This window comes from Diceros bicornis, unplaced genomic scaffold (assembly GCF_020826845.1).
Source record: "Diceros bicornis minor isolate mBicDic1 unplaced genomic scaffold, mDicBic1.mat.cur scaffold_323_ctg1, whole genome shotgun sequence".
NCBI lineage: Eukaryota > Metazoa > Chordata > Mammalia > Perissodactyla > Rhinocerotidae > Diceros > Diceros bicornis.
This window is the reverse complement of record NW_026691194.1, coordinates 252,687-263,945: the sequence shown is the minus strand read 5'-3', so window position 1 is coordinate 263,945 and position 11,259 is coordinate 252,687. Positions and strand designations below refer to the sequence as shown.

Sequence of the window (11,259 nt, the reverse complement as noted above, 5' to 3'; positions counted from 1 at the left end):
CAGGATGGGTTGTTGTGGGGAGGGCCAGGGACCGCATACCCTGTGATTTGTCAGAAGCCGGCCCTGAGAGGTGAGGAGGAGGAGTGTGGTGTTCTTGGGGTGTGAAGGGCGGAGGAATTGAGGGGAGGCTGCTAAGGGTCCTAGGCTGCTCCCCGTGGGAACCCTGGGGTGGGCCAGGAGGCTGAGGGTGAGGACTTTTCAGGGGAGTGTTTGCAGGGGCCCAACTTGAGAGCAAGGACTCATCCCATCCACACTCTGATGTCACAGAGTGTCATCCCCTATATTGTCACTTTCCTTGGTCACCTGCTGATGCTGCACCTGCTGATGGGTGATAATATCGAGGTGGGTGCACCTGAGGACCAGGCAGGGCGGATCATGAGCCTTGGGCTGCGGTAGCCCCCGAAGTGATCTCTGAACTCTCAGCACTTGGCACATCTCTCATGAGAGCCTCGCAGCCGCCCCTTGGAGCTGGGACATCAGGCACATCTTAGGGATGAGAGAACAGAGGTTCCACCTGAGACACCCATTCCGATTCCCCAGGCTGGGGAAGCTCAGAGCTGCCTGACGGCACAGCTGCATGAGGTTTTATCTGAGCTGGACTCAGCCTCTCCCTCCCATGCTGCCCATGGAGGGAGAGAGGATTTGGGCCCCTCCAAGTCAGGCAGCACATAAGTGGCTGAGCAGTCCCCTCTGCCTGAGGCCTCAGCCTCCAAGTCTGTCATCAGAGAGGGTTGTGCTGCCAGGTCCCTTAGCCTCTCCCCCATGTCCTCCTTCTCTGGAGCCCAGAGCCAGGCCTAGGTCCAAGTCCTGTTTTCTCTGCATGCCCGGCCCCCTCTGGGGACCTGGCAGTAGTGCAACTTGAGAAGGGGTGGGCCTAGGGGGCTAGTCAGTCTAGGGAGCTCTGTCTGATGGACTCTGGCTCTGTGCCTTCCAGGGGAATGAGATCAACCTGAGAAGAGGACTGAAGTGAACAGCTGCCACACCCCGTTCAGGGGAGGGGAAGGAGGAGGAATTCAGAGACCCTCTGGGCAGAACAGTCCCTGGCTCCACCCCCTGTATCTTACATTGAGTGGAAGAGTTTGATAACAGAGAAGTGGGAGACCCATCCAATTGGCGGTGGGTTGAGGGGATGGTGGCATCAAGGAAAATATCCTGGAGGAGAGGCTGATTATTCCCATTCTGAGAACAGGTAGAGCCTGGATTGAACTGGAGGGAAGGACAGTTCCCAGGACAGGTCCCCTGCCCCACTCCTAACCCCCCACAATGTCCATGCAGCATCCCCCACTCAGTCCCTATCTGCAGCCTCTCTTTCCCTCTGGTCCCAGGAATACCCAGTCATGAGGGAGATCCTGCTGCTCCAGGTGGCCACAAAGAATTACAACGTAGAGCCCGAGGAGCGATTTGGGGCCTGGTTCCAGGACATGGAGCTGCTCAACGAGAATGATAGGTGAGGCTGGGCAGGAGTTGGGTGAGGGCAGGGGTGGACTCTCCCTGTTGGCCAGTCCACAGAGCCTGTCTCTGTGGCCCCCCACTCAGCCCCAAGCCTTATTGCATGGCGCCCTCTGGGACACCCAGACTCCAGCTGCTGGGCAGGCAGTGGGGGGACACCTGAGGTGTGGCTCCTCTTAAGCTCACAGGTGCCTCTCTGTCCTGGAGCTACAACCTGTCCTGCCAGCTGGACACCCAGACCTAGTTGGCCAGCAAAATACTTAAGGCCAAGAAGAACCCGCCATCATCAAGGTCAGGGGTGAGTGAGTGTCTGTGCTGTGGTGACTGACTCCTATTGGTTCAGTAAAACTTCGGGTTAAACGTGCCCTTAGGGAGTCGGACAAATGGCCCTGGGATCCCAGCTCCACTAATGAGCAGTCCTGTGACTGGGGTGACTCTCTTCAACTTCCTGAGACTCCGTTTCCTCCTCTGTGAAATAGGTGATACTAAATGATCGCTCGCGTGGCATTGACAAATGGGGTACTGGTGGCTGACAGCACTGAGCACAGAATCTGGAGCACTCAGTGCAGGGGGGACAGGGTGGGTGCCATGATTCTAAGGGAGGACCCCCAGGATAACCCGACACTTCTACTCAGTCGCCAGGCCCCAACACCAACTCCCGTACCAGTGGCCTATCACAGCCCCATCCTCAGCAGCGGGGACATAGCTGGGAGGCTTGGGCTGCACTGGGCCAGCTCCTACCTCCTGACGGGAAGGGGAGAATTGTAAGCTGATCTCCGAGGTCCCCTTAAACCCAAGAGAGAGGGGACGACCCCACCCCAGCTCCCTGATGTCTACACCCCAGGACCAATTCACACATTGTGGAGGGATAGTAGTTATTTGTTGTAAACAATAAATGCCATATTTGAATATTATATTAAAGTCCTGTTCCCTTACAGCCTGGGAGTTGTGGTGTGGTTCTCTCGCTTTCTGTAGGCATGTAAGTGAGACACTGAATCTCACATTTCTCCTTGAATCACGAACTCTTCTGGGTCATCAGCTTATTGTATGTGGGAGAAGAGAGAAGGGCCAGCCCTTCGCTGGCTAGTGGGAACAGACCGAAGTCCCCCTAATTCCGAAGACCAGTTCATTTCAGTATCATTCAGCTCCTCCAGGAGCAGACATGGCCCCCCGCCAGTTCTCTTGGGATTTTAAGGTTGAAGGTACTTTCACAGGCAGAACAACAACCACTGAAATGTGGGTGTCTTTAAAACAGCACTACCCAGGACCATGTCGTGCCACAGGCAGGGGCTGCCTTTCTACATTCTTGAGGAACAGGGAACGTTTTCTGCTTCTCTTTTTGAGATTTCTTTTGACTAAATTTTAGGAACTTGTAGTTTTTTGGTTCAATCTCTGGAATTGCATCAGCTCTAAGTGGGGAAAACAATGTAAAAAGATCAAAACGTGCACTTGGAGAGGACAAGGCCCAAGGAAGCTCATTTGCAAATGGACTAAAGGCAGGAAGGACCTCTCCCCTGAGGCCCCTCTAGGGGCTCCGTGTTCACCCCTGACCTGGATTTGAATCCTGCTGTGATCCTTGTCCAAGACTCTGAATTCCTTTTCTTGCTTGTTTTGTATCCAGGCGGAAAGATTTGTGACGCAGCTTTTAAGGCTACTGCTGGGCCTCATTCCATAAACAAGACTGTTCACTGTGAACTAGGATTTTCAGCACCCCTGTCTTCCTTAAGCAATTCCCTTTAGGGCAAACATTCCCCACAAGGCCCCAAGCCTCCTCCCTCGCTTGTCCTGATGGACCCCAGGTGAGCTCTACTTTGCCAGTATAAGCGACCATAATCCTGGCCAGTGAGTGACCTTACATGTCCCTTGCTGTCCAAGGTGACTTCTGAGCCCGTGTCATTCTGAGGTCCATGGTCTTGGACAATCCTCCCGTTTACACACTAAGTGTTGGTATTACCAACTCGTCCAAATGTGGCAATTGGGCCCAAGCCCATAAACTGTGTCGCCCCTCGGTGGTTGTGTTCTTGTCCCCAGTCCTGTGCTGTGGTTACATTACCACCACCTGTTGGGGTGTGAACACTGTTTGAAGCTTTGAAAGATGAAGCATGACAGGGGTGTGGGGGGCTCCAGCAGGGAATGCCGCTGAACTGATGGTCCATGGAGATGCATGAACACAGCCTTACCAATTAAAATACTGCAATGCTTCCTATCTGGTGGTGAACAGACACTGCTCTGAGCTCGCACTGAGAACCCACCCCATGACTAGGAGCTTTCAAAGGGATACCCAGTGGCATTTTGAACCTCATCCCTTGGGAACACCCTGTAAGACAAGGACCAGATGAATCGCTTCACACTTGTGAATTGTCCCCTCCTTTCTGATGGCTGCAAGTGTCACCCAGACACACAGGCTGCACTCTGCCAGGGATGCCTTCTCAGGACAACCAGAAGCTGAAAATGAGTCCTGGTTCCCGGCATCCCAAGCCATTCCTGACACGGCACAGCCACCCAGGAATCTGATTTGATAATGGAAAGACTGGGAAGGCTGTACTTTCCCTCCAAGGAGAAAGAGAATTACCAACAGTGAAAGCTTGATCCCTCAAATAGACAATTAAATCCCAACAAACAGTGGGTTCTTTCAGCATTACTGATGCTAAAAAGATCACTTTTGATAATAGCACGATTCCCCAACTGCCATGTCCATTTCCATGAATCAAATTTCCAACACATATGGATCTAAAAAACTGAGGGAAATCTGGTATTTCCTTAGATGCAACTCTGAATTAGCATGCAACAGAGAACTGAAAAATGGAGACCTAGAAGTAAATATCTAATTTGAGAACATAGACATAAAAGTGCGTTTGAAATAATATTTTGGAATCTATTGGAATATTATACAAAAAGAAGAATCCACTTTTAGTAGGTTTTACTGTGACTGTGAGGGGAAAAACTGAATCACCCCGTGACATTGATAATTCGCTGCTGACTTAAACGTACAAATAAATAATATACATAGTAAAGGAAAATGAGAGAGCAGCATGAAAAAGGAAGATCTTTCTCTCCTCACCTGCAACTCAACCTCTCACCTCAGAAAGAAACTGTTGTCTATATTTTCTGTCTCGAAGCAGAGTTTAATAAAAGAAAATATCGATATATTTAAAAGTTTCAAGAGCTCAAAGCAAGGAAACATTAGGGACGCAGCCAAGAGACCTCACTGAGGTGCCTGTTCCATTTCATCTGCTGTCAGGACGGCCTTCTTAGACCCTCACTTTCTCTGCCTCGCTAGCAAGTCTGTCCGCCATCAGTGCTATCACCAGTCTCGCTCCTGTGCTCTTCACTGCCCTTTACTCCTTCCTGATATCTCCACAGTGGAGCTGTGGAATGCACAGATCAGTTCCTGGAATCATCTCTGCCAAATCTGAAGTCCAGCAGGAGTTAGCATGGGACCTGGAATGCAGACCACCTGCGAGCACACCTGGCAGGGATTCACCTGTGTGACTAGGTGCAAGTTTTTGCAACGTTTTGGCAAGATTGAAAGGACTTACGAGTTGTCCTACGCTGCTGCAGGCCTGGAGTCCTTGTGGTCTCTCGGGCCAGCAGATCTAGTGGGGCTGGTCCAAGTTGTCCTCTCAGAGACCAGTCATTGCCAGGATGGGATGGGATTCTAGTAACTGGCCTCTTGAATATGTCACTGGCCATCCTCAAAAGAATGGAAATGCTTAAACCTGGCTTTGGTTTGGACTGGTTCCCACAGTTACACTGCTTCTTCTGTGAAGACGTGACTTATCATTCTTCTTTTCCTCTTACCCTATAAAAACAAATCATGAAACTGGGTCAAATGATAAAGGAGGCCTGCCTTTTTAGAAGAATTATCCTGGCTGTTTTGTACTTCCACCCTCCCTCTATCATCTGGGGATAGATCTGACCTGTTTCCTGGGATGTCATCAGGCATATTTGCATCAAGAACAGAAAGCTCAAGATCAAACTCAAGGCTCCTCCAGATCATTTCCGCCCTCCATCCTGTTAACACGCCCTCCTTTTTTGAGTGCAATTCTATTCTCTTCTTTTCCTTGTCACTCTCAACCGCACAAGTCCTGGCACTCCCTCTCAGGACAGTCAGTCCCCAGTAAATTACTAAATCCCAAATCTTACCATTTCTGTGTTTTCTGTCTACTCATTTGCTTAATCCATTGACCACTTGGTGTTCATAGAGATTAAATCAATAGTGACGTTATCAACCACCCCCTGTTAGCAACTTACTCCCATATCCCAGATGTTCACATAATCCAAATGGTTATGTTCAAAAGTAAATAATTCAGAAAACATATTCACCCACCACAAATTCCTGATCTTTAATATTTTTATTCAAACATTCATACAGTAGATACCTGTCCCTCAAGATCAGTAGTAATGCCAGATCAACCATACTCACCTTAAGTTTCTCCTACACCTATCAATCCTGGATTCCATGGACTATGATCAAAATAATTTCCTTGGAAAAATAAAAAATTCCTTACTACTCATTTATTTTGTAAATCTCCAAACCCAGAAGATCCCGATTATCTGCCCTGCCGCAGCTCCTGCTGGTCTTATGACAAGCTGAAGAAAAAGCATGAAACATGATCTTTTTGTACCACTGTAACTACAAAGCCATCTGCATCAACTGGGAAGCACCCATAATGCCTGGAAATTTTGTTCTCTTTTATTGTTTGGCTCAAAAACAAAAAGACAAATCAATTTAAAAAATGGGCAAGGGACCAGAGTAAAATTTATCCAGTGAAGACATACAGGTGGCCAACAGGTGTATGAAAATGTCTTCAGCATCACAAATCAGGGAATGCAAATCAAAACCACAATGAGCTATCATTTCACACCTGTTATGATGGCGATTATCAAAAAAACTAAAGATGACAAATAGTGGTGAGGATGTGGAGAAAAGGAAACCTCGTGGGTATGTAAACTAATACAGCCATTATGGAAAACAGTATGGAGGTTCCTCCAAAAATGAAAACTAGCCTATGATCCAGCAATCCCACTTCTGGTATACACCCACAGGAATTGAAATCAGCGTCTCAAAGAGATACCTGCCCTCTAATGTTCATTGCAGCAAATTCACAATAGCCAAGATGTGGAAGTAACCTAAACGTCACTGATGGATGAATGGATAAAGAAATGGAATATTCGTCAACATTGAAAAAAGAAGGAATTGCTGCTATTTTTGACAACATGAATGCACCTAGAAGACATTGTGCTAAGTGAAATAAGGCAGACAGAGAAAGGCAAATATTTCCTTATTTGTGGAATCTAGAATAGTCAAACTCACACAAGCAGAGGTTAGAATGGTGGTTGCCATGGGCTGGGGAGATGGAGAAATGGGGAGGTGATGTTCAAAGATACAAAGTTTCAGATATCAAGATAAATAAGTTCTGGAAATCCAGGATAGGGCATAGTGCCTACAGCTAACAAGACTGTACTGCTTGCGTTACATTTGCTAATAGAGTAGATATTAAGAGTTCTTGCCAGACAATAATAGTAATAAAGGAGGTGAGAGAAAACTTTGGGAGATGATGGATATGTTTGTGGCCTTGATGGTGGTGACAGTCTCAAGGGTGTATGCTTATGTCCAAATTCATCAAGCTGTATATGGAAATGTATGACACCATCGATGATTCTTCTGCACCTTGAAATATGCCATGTCCTCATCACAAGAGAAAAAATTTGTAACTGTATATGGGGACGGATGTTAACTGGACTTATTGTGGTGATCATTTCAACATATATACAAACATTGAATCATTATGTCATACCGCTGAAACTGATTTAATGTTGTATGTCAACTTTATCTCAATTAAAAAAACACAACAGACAAAACCATTTGAATACTGTATATGAGTTCAGTGAATCCCTGAAACTGCCCCATTCCCATATGGGAATTACAGGAACCAGAGAGGATGATGTAAGATGGAAGAAAGTTGTACAAAACAGTATTCAAATTAAAATCATTTAAGTTGCTATCAGCTCCTTGTGGCAAATTTCTGCGAGCACTGAACTATTTTCACATTTTTCCTGGAAAAACATACTTTCACATCGAACCCATAATAGTTTCATCATTTTCTCTGATAAGAAAATTTAAACTTAATAAATAAAAAGAAAAGTATCTCTTATGTATGAATAAAGTTAGTGAACTTTACAGAGAAAAGAGCATATTTGCACAATCCCAATAAAGGAAACAGAAGAACTGAATGACGATAAAGTCTCATTCAAGCTTATCTTTGCCAGCCAGTAAAACCAGGCTCTCTTTTCAAGGATGTGTCTAGAGCTGTCGGCCTTGGAAGATAGAAATAGTGGCCTCCTCTGGAGCAAAGAGCAGGCTTGCTTACTGCTCAGTATAATAAAAATAACACCCCCCCAGGGCAAAGGTTAGTAGACATCCTGCCCATTATCAAAGATTTGAGTTCCTTAGGCTCTGAGATCTTGCAACCCTCTGCATGTCACCTGGTCCACTGTGTATCACCCTGTAGGAAGTAAGATTTAGTGAACCGGTGCAAATGCTGATACTCTCGCCCCTGCTATTGTTGTGTCATTAAGTCCTTTGTCTCTGACGCATGGGACTCGTGATTTTGCCAGCATCTGCAAGACCATTGTAGGCTAACTTATTGGTTTGCAGGTAACGTAAAACATCAAAGCTTTCACAGTTCCTGACAAGCCCTTAAAATAACTAGTAGTCTTAGGAACAGAGAGCTATCCAGAACAATATGCATGGATGGTCTTCATAGAAGACTTCATGCAACCAAAACTTTAATAAGTCTCTCTGATCTCTTTTGTTTCTACCCCAAGTAGAAGGAGAGGCACCAAGCTATTACAGACTTAGGGCTTGTGCAAGCCACCTGGAGACCTAGTGACCAGAAACTTCCCATGGGGTGCAAAGACAGATGGGAATATTTCCAAAATGGACCCATGTGCCTCCCGGTCATCAAAAAGACCGTGCATTATCTTAGCTTATGAGGACTTGAGTCATTAAAATCTTGTGATGGGCCAAAGATACACTAACAAGTGGAGTGAGGCACATGGCAGTTGCAAGCAGATTAACACACTTGGTGCATATCAAACTCTGAACTAACTCTAGTGTTCTAATCAATTAAAAGGTACAACAAATTTAATTAGGTAGATTAAATGATATTTAATGGTATCCCTGATTATTAATCTGCAATAATGAACAAGAAGCTCATGTAAATAACTATAATTTGTCTTACTTTAAAACATGATAGTCAGGACTGTTTGAGATAAGCTGGAGAGAAGGAAGGGGAGAAATAGACAAATGTTAGCTGTTCTGAAGCCACTGTCAAGACCTCTGGATCTACATGTAACCCAGGAGATCGAGGTAGATGGCTATGCCCCTATATCCTCCTGCACTGTGGTTCTCAGGGATGCCACGGAGCTGAAGCAGCTTCCTGAATTGTGTTTACACGTCCATGTGTACAATACCCCTGACCATGAGGATGAACCACCATTCAATCATCCCTTACACCCCTCTAATTAACAATTAGATTTCAGAATCATTGTATCATTACATGATAATTTATTCCTCAAACCTGTAGGATGCCGAGCTAAAAGAAAATCAAATATCACTGGCTTCTTTCCTTTGAAAGACCAAGGTGTTCTTTCACACTTGGAATCCTGATTAGAGGATAAATCCATCAAATCAATGGAAACAACTTAAGAAATGAACAGAGGGATATTTCATTCGTATATATACGTTTTGCATTGTTCCAAAAATAGAGTTACATTTAAAAAAATAAGAACTTTTTGAAATTTCATAGATATTAAAGACTTTGTTCTGCATGTACTCCCTTTGGTTTACCAAATCAAACTCAAGCTTTAATGGGCATTTCCAGCATTCACAGTTAGTAACAACAGTTTTTTTAAATTCTTATTTTTCCCAGGTCAAAGACAAGGGCAGAGGTCGTAGAGAGGTCAAGTCTAATCTACCTAGGGATGTGGCAGACTTAACTATGGATGTTCAAGCCAGACATTGCCAGCAGAACCACATCTCTTCATCCATATGTGAGTTTTTACTAGTAATCACAGAGACTTGAGGATATCAAAGGAAATTCTTCATTAAGAACCAAAGTTACAGATTCCAATCTTGGGTTCATTACTTTGAGTTTTTGACCCAAATCGTATATATCGATTGAAACATGTTCAATTCTATGATCTTTAGATGATGCAGCCTACAGCTGAAGAGAAACAGATACAACACCAACATCTTATCCTCTCTGAAGCCCAAATGAGAGCCCCTGGAGTTAGAAGTTTTCAAGACAAGAAAAAGTCATCCTTCTTCTGAACAAAGACTGTAGAGGCTATACAAACATTCAACTTTATTTATTTTGCTTTTTATTTTTGTTTTGTGAGGAAGATCTGCCCTGAGCTAACATATGACAATCCTCCTCTTTTTGCTGAGGAAGACTGGCCGTGGGCTAACATCTATGCCCATCTTCCTCCACTTTATATGGGATGCTGCCACAACATGGCTTGGCAAGCTGTGCGTCGGTGAGTGCCCGGGATACGAACCTGCGAACCTCGGGCCGCCGCGAACCACGGGCCGCCACAGCAGAGCCCATGTAATTAACCGCTTGCGCCACCGGGCCTGCCCAAACATTCAAATTTAAATTGTTAACGTGACTTGTTAGAATGTGATGCAGCAAGCATAATACCTTCTAAGTTTCATGAATTTTCTCCAGAATACTGAGATGGTTGACCTTGAAGTCCAGTTTCCCCTTAAATGTATTTATTGTGATAAAATTAATTTCCCTATAAATTAATTCCCACAAAATTGTTACAAATATATCATAGTCTCTGACTAAAAGGGAACAAAGCAAATTGAGCAGTTGAATAGCAGTGTAATAAATTCCATACAAGGATCTTACTGCAGCATTATGTATAATAGTGAAACTGGAAATAACCCCATCTCTATCAAAGAAGAACAAAACAGATCGTGGTATTCCTGTTCTTTGGAGTAGCTCCAAAACTTCTAAAAAGCTAAGTTAGAGTGACGTGCACTGATAAGGAGAGACTTCTATGATATATGTTTTGGGAAACAGCAAATTGCAAAACGATGTAGTTATGTAATTTATGTGAAAAAAACTTTATATGTATTTATAAATTCATTGGAAATGTCCAGAAGAATAAGCTGCAACCTCTTAACAACAGTTCCTTCTGAGTAGGGGAGTAAGTTTGCAGGGAAGGGGATGGAAGGGGAAGGTTTCACTTTACTCTACATAGATCTGTATAATTTGACTTTTTTTACAAAGTATGTAATTCTTTCATAATTAGAAAAATGAGTGATGTGACCGTTTGGTGCAGGGCAACAGTATTATGTTCACCAGTCTCTGTACTCTATGTTACTGCACAGCATGGACTGTAGGAGAAAGCCCAGAGGAGCAATGAAGACAAAAAGACATGACACCTGCAAAAAGTCAGTGGAGTATTTCTACATAAGAAACCTTCCTGGCGAGTGACAGTCAGTATCTTCCACTGCTCCAGCTCTCGCCATGAACCTAGAACCTGTCCAGCGTAGGCCGGATGACCACGCCCTGCTAGTCCACTCCCCACCCAGGGCCTGTTTGTGCAGGGTGACTGACAACAATCAGACAATGGACTCAGGATGGGGCGTGTGACTTTGGGAATCCTGGCAGAGAGGGACAAAGTGGAACACCAGCTAATTGCACACACCTGAGAGGCGGAGATCCAGGTGGAGGCTCAGAATGTACCAAGAAACTGTGTGAAGTGAACGAAGTTACTCGACATCTCTGAGCC

At 45.0% G+C, this 11,259-nt stretch overlaps 1 long non-coding RNA gene across 1 annotated transcript; it reads left to right on the top strand.

The window, feature by feature from the left end:
- Nucleotides 1–1,134: 1,134 nt before the first annotated feature.
- LOC131402883 (uncharacterized) lies at nucleotides 1,135–2,146 on the top strand. The gene is made up of 3 exons (XR_009219042.1): nucleotides 1,135–1,189; nucleotides 1,326–1,447; nucleotides 2,085–2,146. It is a non-coding gene; the product is annotated as an uncharacterized LOC131402883 (long non-coding RNA).
- The last annotated feature ends 9,113 nt before the right edge of the window (nucleotides 2,147–11,259 follow it).